The sequence below is a fragment of the Amblyomma americanum genome, unplaced genomic scaffold (genome assembly GCF_052857255.1).
Source record: "Amblyomma americanum isolate KBUSLIRL-KWMA unplaced genomic scaffold, ASM5285725v1 scaffold_425, whole genome shotgun sequence".
Lineage (NCBI taxonomy): Eukaryota > Metazoa > Arthropoda > Arachnida > Ixodida > Ixodidae > Amblyomma > Amblyomma americanum.
Genome location: NW_027526896.1, coordinates 400,209 through 418,288, shown reverse-complemented (window position 1 = coordinate 418,288; position 18,080 = coordinate 400,209).

The window sequence follows — 18,080 nt, the reverse complement described above, 5'->3', positions numbered from 1 at the left end:
CGTTTCCAAATACCACTCTGTACATCATACCTATTGCACCCCCCCCCCCCCATTGCTCTGTTTCATTTCCCCGGAATTTCTTCGCCCTTTAGCTATGAGAGTCTGCTCGTGCTTTTCCGTGTACCTCTGCCCTTCGTTGACCCATACCCCGAGATATTTGTATTCGGCCACTTGGTGTATTTCATGGCCTTGTATTATAAGTACCTCATCAGCTGTATCGTTAAAAATCACCACGCCTGATTTAGTCGCGCTAAAACTGACACATAGACTGTCTCCTTCGTCTCCACAGCAAGTAACGAAAGTTTGCACATTTTCCTGGCTCTCTGCTAACAGTACAATATCGTCCGCATACATTAAGAAGAGCTTGAAATGGGCCTAGTTGGTTTGTAATCTTCTACACTCTTATTGTGCTACTCAAGGTTTACACAGACAAGAACGGCACAAACAGACAGGGCGCAAACTACAACTGATTTTATTGCGTGGGAAATTCGTTTTATATGAACTGTTAAGATGAAAAGACACAAATACAAGTAGGTTCATGGAGATGAGTTGTTTAATCTTCTTCTGCTGACAGGCATGCGTGGGGGACGGAGTCTTTTCCCTTCCTTTAAAAGTTTATCTCTCGCTTCGTCAGCGCTACCAACGGGTCACTTACGCAAGTGCCTTCCTTCTCAGACGTCATGCAGAATGCTTCACATAGCTCCCTTTGCATTTTATCTTGGGATCGCAGGATGACAGTGTTGCTACCAAGCAATGGCTTGCAGTTTTTGCACTTGGAGCAATGCGCCGCCAGATTACCCGACGCGGGAGTCAAGCGGCAAAACCTGCGATGCTCCCGGAGCCGTTCATTCAGGCATCGTCCCGTCTGGCCGACATATGCCCTGCCACATGATAACGGTATCTTGTGCACGACTCCGGAGTTACATGCCACAAACTTGGTCGCGTGCTTGACCCCACACGTGCTCTCACTATTCCTTGGCTGTGGGTTGTTAACTTCAGCACACAAACTTCTCAGTTTGTTTGGCGCAGAGAACACAACTGCCACATAATGCCTTTCTTCAACTTTCTTAAGCCTATGCGAGACGGCATGTACATAAGCCAATACAACCGGCCTCTTATTTTTGTCCCGCTCTTTTTTGTCCTTTTGTTTCTCCTTTACGACTGTCTTTAGAACACTATCAGCCACTGATACAAGCATCTGTGTGGGATATCCCGTTGCTTTCAGGCGTTCAGCTTGCAAGTTGATGCTGTCAATAACTTTGTGATGACAGGACATTTTCACTGCCTGGGTGAAGAAAGACATCACAATTCCGCGCTTTGTGAGCTTCGAATGCGCAGAATCAAACGGCAAAAGTCCCTTTTCACTTCTACATTTGAATTTCGAGCATAAATGTTGCCCCTCTTAGATGGAGATGTCGAGGTGCATCAGGGTTCCGCCCTTCGGCACCTCATGCGTAAACTAAAGTCCAGGGTGCGCTGTTTCAAATTTCTCCAAGATGTCGTGTATGAAGCTTTCTGTCACGCCTCCCTGACGAGAGCAGACTGAGAAATCAACATACCTGAAACATTTAAAGACACCGAGTGGCTTCAAGGTTTCAGCAAGCAGTCGGTCTCCTCTGGCCAGGAACAAGTCACAGAGCACAGGCGCTATGCAGCTTCCAATACATATCCCTTCTTTCTGGGTGTACACTTCCCCGCCGAACTCGATGAACAGAGAAGAGAAGTACTTCGCCATGAGAGCCACAAAATCCAAGGTGCAAACACCGCTTTCATCCATAAATTTCACTTCACCATATTCAGCCATTGCTTCTTGCACCACATCAAGTACATAATTCTGTGGAACATTGAAGAATAAGTCTTAAATAAAATCCTAATAAAATCAGTTGATAGTTTACGCCCTGTCTGTATGTGTCGTTCTTGTCGGTGTAAACCTTGAGTAGCGCAATAACAATGTCGAAGCATACATTAAGCTCTGGTAGTCGTTGCTCAACTACCTTTCCGCCTAATCTGTATGACACATCCTAACAAGACTGCTTCCTAGTAGCCTTATTTGCATACTTATCATATAAAGCATGAACAGCAGCGGTGATAAAGGGCATGCTTGCCTTAATCCTTGTATACCTCGACAGTTGTTGTACTCTTCCCATGTATATGCTTCCCATGTTATTTCAAGTTCATTTTCTCGATATATTTCCTGTATAAAATGAATTACCTCATGACCGACACCTTCATCTTTTAATATGTTCCACAGGAGTTCCCTGTTCACGTTGTCGTATGCCCCGCTTAGGTCCAGGAAGCTAAATACAGAGGTCTGTTTTCCGCCTTAGCTTTTTCTATGCACTGGGTAAGCACCAACAGGCTACCATCTAAGCACCTACCGCTTCTGAATTCCTTCTAGCCGCCTTCTTTAGCAGCGTCTTATATAGAGAAGAGCGTATTGCACAGAACCGAACCACTGCGCGTCTCTGCTGCCAAGCTGTCAGAAAAGGAGAGTTTTTTTACTTTTCAGTTGCCGTGGTAGAGCCGAACGGATCTGTGGTTCGAGCTATGCTGCAATCTGAACACGTGACGCAGATTACCGCCTTTCAACTCAGCTGTATCTATCCTGTTACTTGTTTCATAGTGGGAGCAACTAGTGGGACATTATTTCCTTTTCCACATTGATGCAGCTGTCGCGACACTTCGCTGCAGCTGCGGCGAAACCAATTTTCCTCATTTCCATTTGTCCACCTGTCATGGTGGGCAGGTGCCCACCGGGTTGTGGGAAGCCTGCCATCCCCAGGCTTCAAACACAGACAGGACGGCTTTTTCGCTAGCCAGGCATCCAGCGAGGCAACCTGTCCACCGGGTTGCGTGTGGCAGCCTGTCATCCTTAGGGTTCGATTACAGACAGGATGGCTTACAAGTCAAAGAATGCAGCTGCGAATGCCCCTCAGAGGAGGCCTGTCCAGCCAATAAAGTCGTCCAGATATGGCTCTCTGGCAGACGCTGTAGGCAGGAAAGGAATAGGGGACTTTGTCTTCAGCCGTAGCGACGCCACACCATCTTGAATCTGCGGGGACTTCGCCCCGCGTCTTCCCCTTTGGTTTGCTTTCCCGCGATGCACCCTCCTACGGCGGGTGCAGAGGGGGCGGGGAGAGGGGCGCTCCATGACGCTCCCTAGTTACTTAACGAACAAGAGAGGGCACCTACGTCGCAGCGACATGAGCGCCACGGATGGCTGACTGCTGAGCGCGCGCGGGGGAGCTCCTCGGCTCGGGATCTCGTCGCATGTTGTTTTAGCGAGGCTCACAGCGCACATGGCGGACAACCATCTATACCTGCATAGCATGGTGGGATTCCGCCCCCATCTGTCCGCACAGGACGCCATGCTTCAACTCACACATGACATTTTCGACCCGCTTCTGCCTGGTCACACCAAGGCAGTCTTAGCTTTGGATCTCTCCAAAGCTTTTGATCGCATCGAACGTCAGGCGATCATGACTGCCATATCTCCATTGAATGTGAGTGCGCGCACGTACACCTACATTCAAGCATTCCTCACTGACCGCACGGCTGAGATACATTTTGGCCCTCTCTCTTCCCCCTCCTACACGCTTCAGAGTATCGGAACCCCTCAAGGGTCCGTCCTCTCCCCCTTCCTTTTCAACATCACCCTCATCCCCCTCGCCCGAAAATTGGCAACTATTCCCCACCTTAAGCACACTCTTTATGCCGACGACATCACACTGTGGACCACCCACGGCAGTGACGGCGACATAGAGAACACCTTACAGGAAGCAGCCACCCTCACCCAAAATTATGTACAGAACATCGGACTGTCTTGTTCCCCAGAGAAGTCCGAACTGCTCCTCACCCGGCCTAAGAACCACCGCTCCCCCCACTCCCCCATTTCCATCCAACTGAATGGGGACCCTGTACCAGAGGTTGACACCCTCCGCGTATTGGGCCTGCATATCCAGAACGATGGCAAAAACACCACCACCCTCAAGAAACTCAAGCAGGTTGCAGGCGCGATATCGCATCTCATCCGCAGAGTTTCGGGCCATCATAGAGGCATGAAGGAGCGCGACCTTTGTCGCCTCATTCATGCCTTTGTCCTCAGCCGTGTGCTCTACACTACCCCATACCTAGAACTATCCAAACACGACATAAATGCTTTGGATGCCTTGATCCGCAAGGCATTCAAAGTCGCACTTCATCTTCCCCTCAACACCCACACAGACAGATTACTAGGCCTGGGCCTCCACAACACGATCGGGGAACTCGTGGAGACCCATCGACTGGCCCAATACATAAGGCTTACACAAACCTCCACAGGTCGGTATATCCTGGACTCTCTCGGAATCAGAATACCGGCCAACGACCCAACCCTCCTCCCCATTCCTCAATCCCTTCACCGAGAGCTCGTCATCAAGCCACTGCCAAAAAATATGCACCCTTCCCACCATGAGCAACGCCGCAGAGCCCGTTCGAAGGCACTCCACCGAGTATACGGCTCCGAGGCGGACGCCGTATGGGTGGACGCCGCCTGCACGGGTGACCGAAGCAACCGCAGCCGTGGTGGACTCCTCTTCATCCGCCCTCCTCACACTACCTCTCCCCCGAGACACCGCCCCAGAGGCTGCAGAGGAAGCCGCCATTGCAATTGCCATCACCCGCACGGAAGCCCGGTACATTTTAACAGACTCAAAAACTGCAATTCTAAATTTTGCGCGAGGCCGAGTCCACGTCCCTGCTTTTCGCATACTGGACTCGCCCGATGCACCCCCACCCCGCCATGTAGAGCTTATATGGGTGCCTGCGCACTCCGGGAATCCCGGAAACGAGGCCGCCAACCTTTTAGCCCGCGGTTCTTTAAACCGGGCTCAGGTGGCCTCGGATCGGGGATTCGCTAGGGAGCGAATGCACTCGTTCAGCGAGATGACGCAGGCCTACAGAGCCTCGCGCCAGCTCCACCCCCCGCCCCACCCCTCTCTAGATAACAAACACGCAACACTCTGGCGCAAACTACAGACACACACACTCTCCTCACCCCTGACCCTAGCCCACTATCATCCCTCCTTCCCCACTCCTGCCTGCACCTTGTGCCCAGAACCCTTCGCCTCCTCCCTCCACATCCTCTCCCTCTGCCCGGCGGACCCTCCCCCGCGCGGCCTAGAGGACCTCAAGACCTGGGAGGACTGGGAGACCCTGCTGCACTCAGAGGACCCGGCCGTGCAGACCATCGCCACAGGACGGGCTGCCAGTGTTATGGACCTTAGGGACATAAACACTTGAGTGAAGTGGGGTCGTGCGGGGACCCAGGGGCATGCCCCGATTTCCTCTGGACAATAAAGTTTTTCTCTCTCTCTCTCTCGCGTACAAACTTGACGGCGCGGCTCTCCGCTCTTTGCCAGCGGGGCGAAGCCTCGTGGGGGAGAACGTTCTCCTGGCTCTCATTCCGTCCGGCCGTGGAGTGTCTCCCCAGCCCTAGCGTGTGCGAACGTTCGCTCGTAACCGTGCTGGTGAGTCGGCCGACATCGATTCCTTAGTGTATTTTGTTGCTAGCTGGCGTTATTGTTGTCGCAACCAATGCCTTCTTAGTGCGTTTTCCCCAGAGGAAAGCCCGCCGTGGTCGGCGTGCGCTTGGTAGCGTACGCGATCACGGGGTGGGGTGCGGGTGGTTTTGAACGGTGTCAGCCGCAATTAAACGGGGAGAACGTACTTACGCTCCTATTTAAACTCCACACTCTAGCCCGAACAACCCGCTCCCCACGGCCTTTCTTCTTCCCTTACTTGTGCAGTCTCTGCATGATAAAAACCGGTCGACGCCAATGGCTGCAGGGCTTTCTTCGAGGGGAATTCGCCGCTGCATTCTTGAGTTGTAATGGACTGTAGTGCTAGTAGCGTGCTAGAAAATGCTGACCAGAGTCAACAAAGCGCCGTCTATATATTTGAATAGCCTAAAACCTGTTCCTGGCGTTAAAATGTTTAAGAGGAGGAGTATGAAAAAAGGGATGGCCGACAGCATACTGATTCTGCCTTGTGCATGTGCTCACCTCAATATGGACAGGCGCAAGCGACATCAGCAGCACGCGCTGGTTCTCGCGCAGATGAGGCGGCTTCAAGTACACTGACCTTCCAGGAAGTCCCTGCGGTCAAGAGTTGTGGGTGTTATGCTCTCGCCGGCGCTGGTGAAATCAAATTATATTTTATTTACAAGCCACAAAGATGGCGCGGCCGCAAAAGGCTGCTGCTACCAGTAGCATGGCGAGGCGACTGTCCTGCTCACAGTTTTGAATGTCACTTGCATTTTTCAGGCGCGGCTGAAGTCCCTCCCCTCTGCGGTAATTCCTGTACGCCTTTTGGATGACGGTCGCTGCCCTCTCACGAATCTGTGGCGTCGCCTTTTGTCCTGGCTGTGAAACACATGAAATTGAGAAAGAGAAAAAATAAGGCCGATTTGTAGCAGACAATCATGGCGACAGACTGCAGAGTCTGATGCTGCGGACGCTGTACATGTAAAAAAAAATAAAAAAACAATCTTTGAAGGCTAGGAAATTGTGCTTGCTGCTCATGCGGCAGGACCGCACAGCTCTAAGATGAGGAATAAGCGGCAGCTTCCCATAAGACTGAACATAGAGAGCGCCAGGGACCATTATTTCAAGCGATCCGATCGTTTCCCCCGCTCTGTGCAGAGCGTGGCAAGAATTTGCACAAGAGCAATACTTTCTCGCAGTTCACAATATCAAGTGTGTCGTCTAAATTGTATGTGAACTTCCTGATCTAAATTTAATAGCCTCCAAAACGTGTCGTTCATGATAACGAGAAACTTCATGGAATTGTCACGGCCCATTCCGAGCAACTCATCCCGAACGATTTCTTTAGCGCCATTCAGCCTAGCTTTTGTTCTTTACTGCAACACTCATCGCTCCTCCCTTTTGCTTCGACTTGCCCATCTGAGACCATCAGCTGACATCCCAGCACCCCCGTAGACGAAGTGGCCTAAAGCGGCTGCGGTGCGGAGGCATGGCTGCATTGGAGGCGGCTGCGCGCGCGCTTATGAGAAAGAGCGCGTAGCTCCCATAAAGTCTGGTCGTGTTGAGAGAGCACATGCGTGGGCATGCTCGAGCAGCAATGGTCCAGGCAGTTTTCTGCCGTGTATTGTTCGTTGCTGAAAGCATTAGGACGTCACCTTGCGGGTGCTCGCCTGAGTACAACAATGGGTGGAATGACCGCACCTTGCAGACAGAAAACCACTACCAAGGCTGTATCTTTGTTGGAAACTAACTAAATGAGCCGGATTTACGCGTTCCATACGTGGGCGCTGTGGCAGGTGTAACGTGGCTGAGTTGTCCTAACGTGACCAGGTGTTTTATCTGTATCTGTTTGATGTGCTTATTCCTTACACTCACAAGGTAGCTCAGGTTCGTTTAATTCACTACGTGATCGATATTATTTATTAGGTCAAGTACAAGCAAAAGCACTGCTGAAGCGGAACAGCCTACTGCAACTCTACTCCAATTTTATCTTCGGACAACATGGCTGTCTTCTTTTTGTCTCCGTGTTTTTTTTTTGCCATTTGCGTTAAGCTTTTCTGGGACGACCTGTAGTATATGTGTACGTCATATCTGCTGGCTTTTTTTAAAAATCTACTGTTATATGAGCCGTGGCTACCGCACTTCTCTGTCGGCGGTTTCTCCGATGAACCGCTAAAGGGAACTGCACGAAGCACTCTCGTCTGGGACATGCCACATGGGACAGAAACGTACCATTAGGCTAGTAAGAAGATGAAGGCACGAGTGGGTACTGATCATCAAGGATGCTTGTTTCGATGGATCGTTGCAGTAGTAGCCGCGTGGAGCGAGACGTGACGCCGATGAGGCGCCCCGTGGCCGGACTCACCCATATACTACGAAGGCGTAGCCAATCCAAACGATCCGCGGGCGTCACGACGGTTGCCGAGCCCGCCAAGGCCCTCGGCAACGGTTCACACTGCATGAAACTGCGACGGGCGCGATCGAAAACGATTACGTCGTCGAGTGGGTGGTTGTTCTCGTCTTGGCCCCCAACCAGGTACACTTCGTATCCTGCGAGTGGTGTCCAGCGTTTCCGTTCACACTCTCAGCCGTGGATATAAGTAGCTCACGACAGTTAATAAGAAGAACCATAAGAACACACAGGGAGTAAAACTATGTTGAGTATACCTACGGGGCTATCCTGACCCCGAGTATCTGTGTAAGCGATGCCTTCTACAGCTCTTACGAGTGGAACAGTGTTGCTCTCGATCACCTTAACAATGTCGCGCTCAGTTGTGCTGCACAACAAAAAAACGCGCCACAGAAGGCGATGTTCATGAGCTCCTTGGAAACGGTTCCACCCGATAATCGAAATCCGTGGAAAGACTCCCAAATGAGAGTCAGTAACAGCAAGTATTGCTCTAAAATTAGCAGTACAATGTTGCTCCTTTCACGGAGTTGGTGCGAGAAGATTCACCCTTGGAGGTCTTCAGTTTTTCGCGGTGCAAACGCCATTTCAGCTATCAGATATTAAGCTTAATTGAATTCTTTTTAAGTATGACGCTGCGTCCATAAAGCCTAGCCATTTCGGCACGCTCTCCGCTTGCGATGTATGTTATAAAGCGAGGACCACCTAACAAAGAAGATTAATGCGGCTAAGTGTAACCTGCAAGCGGCCTGCAGTCTGTTCTTTTTGTCTTGCGTAATTTTTATTTAGCATTTAGGTATTGTAATTAGCATTTACCATTTTTAATTTAGGTATCTGATAATATAAATTATTTAGATTGGAGCTTTTTACCTATTTATAAAAGCGTGGCGAAAAAGCAGTTTTTAATACTGTCGAATTAAGAATGGAACCTACAGCGCGCACCAAACCGGGCGGACAGCGGCAAATCTGATTGTTTCCACTCCGGATGCGTTTCGTTAACTGCAGAGTATCGTCGAGATGGGTGTGATGGGGATACACTACCCACAGCTGAGCTATAAGCGCAGGTTGTGAGAAATACCGGACCGAGCAGGTCACTAAATCGTGAGCGTTTCCTTCGAATCAAGCGCTCTAACGTTTCAGCTCGGGTCATGCGACACTTTCGACCGTACTAAGGCAGACAGTGTTATCAGCAGCGCTCTGGTGGCGGAATGTGCTTGTCAGCGGCTGCCACTAGCCCACTCACCTGTCTTTGCCACGCGAACAGAGTGCCTGGGCGATGGCATGTCAGATCGTGGCTACATGGTGGACGAGGCCAGGCGGAGCACGTCGATGCGCGTGGTGCACTCCACCTTGGGCTTTAGCTCCACGACTCCCCCTACTAGCCACAGGTCGCGCTGTACGGGCACGGCTGAGGAAAAGGCCCTCTTCTCTGGTATCGCTGGTAGCTCGGCCCAGCTGCGAACACGGGGGGCGGGGGGTCTGCCTTTACTGAGCGCAGAGGAGCGCCCGTCTGCCGCCGATTCTCTAATGCTCTGAGGCTGATTCTCTGAGGCTGAAAGGCCCCAGTGGGGCGCCCTTTTCTGCGAGCGTGAGGCGTTCGTGCGCTGAATTTTGCGCATTTTAATTTTACTTGACGAGTTACCCCCCGCCCTCTCCCCCTCTCCCCCACACACAGACACGCGCATTGAAAACTAAATATAACGGGAAAAATTCGTCGTGAGACCGTTCTGTGGCGTACAGTGCGCACTTACAAGTCTCTGCTCGGGTCGAACATGTAGATTGAGGCCTGGAGGGCGTCACCGTCAGGACCGCAGGATATGCCGCCGATGATGTAGACTCGTGTGTCGATTGCGGCAGCAGCGATCCCCATGAGAGCCATCGGCATTGGGTGGATGAGCGACCACTGGTTCGCATTGAAGAAGTAAACTTCAGCGCTGCTGAGCATCCTGCAGAAAGACCGTCGCGTCGATCTGACCACGCCGTAAGGTAAGCAGCCGGCCGCTACTCAGGCACGAGAACTCTCTCTCTTGCAAGGAGCACCACTGGACAGCGAAGAAACTCCGCTGTTCTTCCTAGAACGATCCCGTTAACGTATACTTTACTATTCTGGATTGACTTATTTGTTACCAACACTTCAAAGCTCGTAATGTTTTGCAATGAACACATAACTTTAATGACTAGCAACCACGTCACCTTTTTATCTCAAAATACTGATACATGAGCCGTATATATGAGACTTCTTTATCGCGCAGATCGCTGTACTACTTTCATGGTCTTACTTTGGCATGTATCTAATTGTGCAGAGTGCCAGTGGCGGCTTTCGAATGCTATGTATAATGAAAAAGACAAATACTCGTAATGATTTATTGCTTTCGCACAAAGACGCTTATACGCTGGCATTTACATTAGAATTAAGGTCAGCGTGTCTTTTTCCACCCTCCCTCCGTGATATGCCAATCATAGATTACTAACGCATTCACCATTAACTCTCATCTCCAGCAGTTCCAAATCCTGGTCTCTGAATGCGTACAGGCAGGCGGTGACCAGCACTGGAGATGTCGTGTCTTCCTGCCAGACTTCCTTCCTTATTAGAATTTGATTGCTGTTTTCATGGAGGACGTCAGTGGGTGTGCAGCCGTTATAGATTTTTTAACAAAGCTTATAGTGGGGCAAGAATGTGCACAGCTTTTGGAACAAATATTGACGCAAAAAGACGAACACGAAAAGGCAGAGAAAGAGCACCCGTCCTTCTTCTCTCCGCCTTTTCGTGTATTTCGTTTCTGCGCTATTATTTCTTCCAGCCGTTATATCTTCAAGCATTTTTACATCAGGCTGTCATACACTTTGATTCCGTAATACCACCATAACTGCTGAGGTCTAGACTGAGCCGAATGATTTCTCGTTACCAAAATTTCTAGAATTTACTGCAATGCAAAAATCTATGTTTTCACAATATAAGCAAAACGCAAAAGAATGTTGTGTTCTGGTCTTCAAATATCCAAAAAATATTGAATTCGTGTTGACCTTGTTACTCCTCAATAAGTAGCATAATCGAAGATAATTTACTGTGAATGCCACACGTCTCTGGAGCCGTGAAAAGCGCACTAGTTATGCGCAAGCCGCTGAACTTCAGAGGAGCGTACGGTATTGGCGCAGAGAGAAGCATTAGCACCTAAAAGAATTATACAGAGCGCTTCAATGAATATGCCAGTTGAGTTTCCCCTTCCGGTGGCGATGAGAGGAAACTACTTGATGATGAAATCGGGGTTTCTTGATGACCCGGTGGTTCTACTCGCAAACATTCACATTACTCAAGGAAAGGAGAAGGTTAACTATTTATTTGCAACAAAGGTAAAAAACGAGAAGAAACAAAGCAAGGAGAAAACTATTTACATGACTAAATCGTGGATCAGACGAATTCAGCCCCCGCTCAACCCAGAGCGCTTGGTTTTAAACCCTCTGTCTCCGCCCTTAGCGGGGACAGCAACCAATAAGATAACAAACGACCCATCTCGCCAATCAGTGGTCAGGGAAAGGAAAATAAGGATTTCCGCCAACTAATCACAGATTGGGGAAAGAGTGCCGATTAAACATTTGCGAAAGGAGAGGTTGCAATCAAATAGACAAACAGCACAAACGCGACCACCCTCTCCCACGGCACCCACGGCCCAGCCGTTACCACTTTCTTTCGCACACGCGACAAAACGATCCCTAAAGTGTTTACTGAATACACCGCACGAGACGAACACAGTCGTTACGGGAATAGTGGGTTTCCGTTCACTCAGCTAATACTCAGCCGTATCTCGTGTACCCCCGAAACCTCGTCAACCCCTTAACAACCACATGTCGACTGCTGTACATGGTTAGCGTTTTTCCCGGAGGGTCATCCCCGTGACGGCGCGGCGTAAACGAGGCCGTCCGCCGCACGAAGGGGAGGCAGGGACGGGACGGGCCCCTTTGTTGGGGACTTCCGACCCCAATGGAGCGGCCTTCCTTGAGAACACAAGACCAACGAGTTCGCCGAAAGGCCAGCGAACTCCACACCTCCCAACCAAGAATGTCACGCGGACACTTGCTGTCAGTGTGAGATTAAAGTCCGGCCACAAGGTTCCAAGCAGCACTGCGCACACACATACACAGCCTCAATTCGTTCCGTGCACACAAGGTTAGGACACCAATCTGCACATTCCAGAATTCACCATGTCAGATCGGTGCACTTAATTGGCAGAAATGATTTCTAGCCGCCTACATCTCGAAACAGAAGCTTATGTTTGTTTTTAGCTTCGTCAACCAGATTTGCTCTACATTTCGAATTATCCGGCACATCGCCGGTTGCAAAGGCTGCCACCGCTTTCGGATTTGCATTGTCAGCTTGCTCAAAATCGACAGAGCTCACCAGCTCCCTGAACTCTACAAAGATTGCTGCTGTCATCGCGTCTGCATTCTCCCGTTCTCTGAATCTCCACTTAAGTTAGTTCTCAGATCTGCTACTTCGCATGCAGCTTCACATCGGGTTTCAGGTAAGGCTAGCTCCTTGCAGAGCTTGCAGCCGATGTTCTCATGAAGAAAAACCATCTCCTCAAGCATTATTGCCCCACAGTTACCTTGACCAGCTTGGTTCCGCACTTCTGGTAATGAGGTATCATGCTTCATGTTTAGACTTACAGGGATGAATGCAGTTTCCGGATCTCCGAGTTCCCTACCTGCTGTGAAACTCTTTGCAGCTGTCGCTGTTAACTCCCAATCTGCTGCAGAGACATTTGCAGCTTCCGAATCTGCTTGAAGCTCTACTGAAGCCTCAGGTTTGTCACTAACGGATTCGCGCGGAATTTTGAAATGCTCTTTGACATCAGCTTTCTCATTTTCTTCCTGCAGCTGCACCTTTTCTGGCTGCTCTAGCAGCGCAGGCGTCTCAAGTGTTATCAACTTCCCTACACCTGCAGCTACATCTGCTGTCACTGCGCAGTGTCAGCTCCAGCTTGCTAACCAACTCATTTTTGGCAGCTAGCTTACCATTACCTGCAAGGAGTGTGCCCGCTCTCAGATCCTGATTTACATCTTCCTCGCGCGTTCCCGCTGCCTCAGAGCTAGCGCCGACCTGCTCTTGGGCAACGCTGAACGCTTGTTCACGAGAAGTACACTCCTGCCCCTCTTTGGTCTGCTTTATACGTGCTCGCTCTGACAGCGAATGCTTCACAGGTGTGACTAACGCCTCTATGCCTTCAGCGATCTGTTCTGGCACGGCACACAACGTTAGATCAGCTTGTGCTCTTTGGAGAGCCGCACACTGCCATTTTGGAATTTCGGTCCCTGAATCCACACAGGCTTCAGAATTTTGACCTTCGGACTCCAAGTTGCGGCATGCCAGATCGTCAGCCCTATCTGGTTGACTGACCTTATCAACAGCCATCTCCGACTGGGAGCTTGGTTTATCAGGCGCCGGTATCTCCACATGAGATACTAGCTCGCACACCTCTCTTCTCACCGCTGGAATATCTTGTTCCTGTTTTTCCGGACACTCAATCATCGAATGCCCAAATTTCATGCGGTTAAAACATTGAACTGCTGCGAATAACACCTCGCTATCGACTTTCGCCCCCTGCCTTAACTTCAATTGCATCTGTGCAAGTTTTTTCTTTTCTAGTTCAATTTGGAGTTTCAAATTTTCTATTTCACTCAGCTGTTCAGCCTCCTCCTGCTCAACACGTGGCATCCTGCCCTCCTGATCATACCGTACGGCAGCCATCTCCGTTTTCCGTGCTATCGTTTCTAACACTAAACACTACACCGACATGGTGAATTCGGTAAAAGCAGAAAGGTCTCCTACCTTACTGGTTGCTCTCTGCCCCGGTGATCTCGTCGTCCTCAGTGATGACGACAGGCTCCTCGATGCCGCCGACTTGAGCTCTGGATCTCACAGCAGCTCGCTGACTTCTGCCTCGTTTGACTGGCCTGACTTGGTCTCCTGGTTACTTTTCAGCAGCTCGCTGACTCGAACCCTTCGATGTGGACGCCTGGTTCTTTTGAGCAGCTCGCTGACTCGAACCCTCGATGGCTTGTTGTTGCCCGGCTCCTTCAGCTCCTAGCTGACTTGAGCCTCCGACGTCCTCTCGAACTCGACCCGTGATCCCGAAGCTTTCGACGTCAGTCTTGCTTGCGACGCAGCTTCACGTTTTCTCCTTTAGGACAAACAGCTTGTCCACCGACTTGTTCTTCTCACCTTCCGTTCAATGCCTTGAGTAGAAAGAATTTGCGATCCTGTCGACTGCGCCAGTTGAGTTTCCCCTTCCGGTGGCGATGAGAGGAAACTACTTGATGATGAAATCGGGGTTTCTTGATGACCCGGTGGTTCTACTCGCAAGCATTCACGTTACTCAAGGAAAGGAGAAGGTTAACTATTTATTTGCAACATAGGTAAAAAACGAGAAGAAACAAAGCAAGGAGAAAACTATTTACATGACTAAATCGTGGATCAGACGAATTCAGCCCCCGCTCAACCCAGAGCGCTTGGTTTTAAACCCTCTGTCTCCGCCCTTAGCGGGGACAGCAACCAATAAGATAACAAACGACCCATCTCGCCAATCAGTGGTCAGGGAAAGGAAAATAAGGATTTCCGCCAACTAATCACAGATTGGGGAAAGAGTGCCGATTAAACATTTGGGAAAGGAGAGGTTGCATTCAAATAGACAAACAGCACAAACGCGACCACCTTCTCCCACGGCCCCCACGGCCCAGCCGTTACCACTTTCTTTCGCACACGCGACAAAACGATCCCTAAAGTGTTTACTGAATACACCGCACGAGACGAACACAGTCGTTACGGGAATAGTGGGTTTCCGGTCACTAGGCTAATACTCAGCCGTATCTCGAGTGCCCCCGAAACCTCGTCAACCCCTTAACAACCACATGTCGACAGCTGTACATGGTTAGCGTTTTTCCCGGAGGGTCATCCCCGTGACGGCGCGGCGTAAACGAGGCCGTCCGCCGCACGAAGGGGAGGCAGGGACGGGACGGGCCCCTTTGTTGGGGACTTCCGACCCCACTGGAGCGGCCTTCCTTGAGAACACAAGACCAACGAGTTCGCAGGAAGGCCAGCGAACTCCACAATGCCCTTTCTTTATTAGTAGCACAGTCTCGAAGAATTTTATTTTCTTTGCTCCAGGTTGTCGCATGCTTTAATGTTTTCCGTCAAGCGATTGGCAGCGGTGCAAATATTAGCAGATCGTCAATAATAATCCCATACGGACCTGTACAGAGATAGCTTACATGTCTCGAAAATTTTATTACCGTTTCATTATTTGCTAAACTGCGCATAATACGAAAGGCTGCCGAGAGGCGGGATATCTGAGCGATGCATATCTGTACATGCAAAAACATTTTGTCGTGCACCAGATTTGCCACTCAGCGTTTATTTTCTAGTCTGTAATGCAACGTGGGTTCCACATGACAGGAATAGTTGCGCTTTCTTGCAGAGCGTCATTGTCTTGTTTCTTTTTTGAGCGTTTGATGAAGCGGAGGAACGCCCAAAGCCTGGCCTACATGGAGCATTTTTCGCACGCGGAAACGCGCTGCGAGCGAACCCTCATGCGGCCCTGCCGCCACACCTGCACCGTCACGGATGCAAGAAGCGGCCGCGATAAATGACCGTGACGGTGCAAACTCTGCGGGACGGCCGCGTGGGTTTGGCCCGCGGCGCGTTTCCCCGTGCAAAAAAATTAATGTGGTTTAGCTCAGCTAATCCAGGATATACAAAGCGAGAGATACTGGTGTTGACAATATTCTAGACGGCGATGGCATTAAAGAAATGAAAGGCGCATAACTGGCTCCCTAGATATGCGACGCCTCATGCGTGCTTTGATACATGTGTTGGTGTTGAGAGAGAGATGTGGCATGAATGCATTAGCGCTCACAGCTTTGTGGCTGACATGCGGCACTGCAGCTGTAGCTAGGCCGCAGCGTTCATGTTATGATCAATCTCTCGCGATCAAAACATTAACTGCATGCCACCTCCCAGGGCGGAAGGGAGGGCGCGCTGCCTATTCAGCGTGCAGAACGCAATCAAAGCAGGCTTTTGCAGTTGGACACCAACGCCACGCCACGTACATAAAAGCGAGATTGAGGTCTCCACTCACCCGCGGAGCTGGTTGTGCGCCTTTCCTTTCTTGAAAATGAACCGTCTTTGCAAAGTTGTCAACGCCGATGAACTCTATGAACGCCGTCGGCTCAATTGTTTTGTTTGGTTTTTGAGGAAAGGGAATGGCACAGTAACAGTCTCACAAATCTCGACGGACACCCGAACCGCGGCGTAAAGGAAGGGATAAAGGAGGGAGTGAGGGAAAGAAGAATGAAAACTGAAACTTTAAAGTTGTATTTTGAAGAAAGGTACTTCGCTGCGCAGCGACAGAACACCTGTGGCTCGGAGCTACTAGTGGCGCATGAGCAGTAGTGACTAGGGCGCGAGAGAGAGAGAGAAAGACGGAGTCGGCGGCGGCCACCTCTGCCGTGCGTGACGTCACTCGGGCTCCGACATACGCCGGCTCGCGCGAAGTGCGGTGTTCACTAGCATAGTGAAGCTTTTCGCTTCAAAACGCTTCATGCCGACCAGGTCCATGCTGGCTGAAAAGGTGCAAACCAGCTGAAAAAGTGCGTGCCTCATGGATTTTCTTTTGTGCAGTTGTCACAGGCTAGTCTTGTGGCCGAATACAGGCTTTCGCACGCTCTGAATTTGCAGTGCACGCTGTAGACGTTTTACAGCGCCGTGCCATGGGGCTGCCATCTTTGATCACATGAGACCGCCGTCATTACACGCCTCTTGACTGCTCGGCGTGCGCCTCGACGGGACGGCTGCCGCGTCCGATGGTTCGGTTGCGACAGGCAATGTTTCAGCTCATACGGTTGTAAAATACACTAGAGTTTGTCCAAAAATTCTAATGACGTGTGAGCAGCCTAATTTGTTCACTTGAGGCGTGGAAACGGTGTCGGGCTTCATGTCGCATGCGGTGCACGGCTGATTCGATTTCGGACGTTGTCACGGCAATGGAGCACGCCAGGGCGGCAGGACATTCGCGCTGCTGCTGCTGGACGTCTCGAGCGATTTTGACAACGTCCACTGCGCACCAATTTTCGCAGTGCTCGAGGCAGCCGGTGTGAGCGGGCGCCTTTTGCGATACGTTCCCGGCTTCCTGAGCGGGCGCACCATGCGCGTACGAGTCGGAGGCAAGTTCTCCGAGCCTCGCCCGGTGGAACTGGGTGTGCCGCAGGGCTCTGTTTTATCCCCGTTTTTGTTTAACGTGGCCATGTCGGTGGTGCCGGCCTGCCTCCCCACGAGCGGCCGACACCTTGTGTACATGTCTATATACGCGAACGACATTGCTCTGTGGTGCCGGTGGCCACCGGGAGAGGCGCTCCGCGTGCGGGAGTGCCTTCAGGGAGCGCTGACAGCAATTGACACCTTCTTGCATGGCCTAGGTCTGTCGCTGAGCGCGGACAAATCGGTAGCCATGGCTTGCGTTTCGGGTTTGCGCGCGCGCGCTTTGCGCCACTGTCACTGGACGGGACTCCGATTCTTTTGCGCGAATCGGTGCGGTACCTTGGCCTGGACATCGGCTGGCGCCTTTCTTTCCGCCCCGCGGCGATCAAGGCCTATTTGCAGATGAAGGGGATCACCGCCGCCGTCCACAAGCACTGCTCGAGGCCAGGGCATCTCCCAGCAAGCCGCACTGCGACTGTACAACACCGCAGCATTGGGACCGGCACTGTACGCGTTTCCGCTCGTCTCGGTGCGCAAGCCGTGCTGGAGGAAACTGGAGCTCCAGCACCGCAAGTCTCTGCGCGTGTGCCTCGGCCGGCCGACGAACTCCCAGTGCGCCGCAACACTGGCCGAGGCAGGAGCGGGGCCGCTCCAGCTCCAAGCAGCGCGCAGGGCGCTACATCACATCGACCGGCTACATCGCGCACCGGACGGCGGTTCGCTACTGCAGCGGATGCGCACGCACCCACGCTCACGAATGGCTACGGCGCTGCTGGAATACAAGCGCCTAACAGAAGCCGCCCCTCCCCCCCCCCCACCCTCCCACCCCCTACGGCTCCTGTCCGCCCTGGCCTGCTGCCTCGGAGATACAGCGAGAAATCGTCGGCATCGTGGGAAAGCG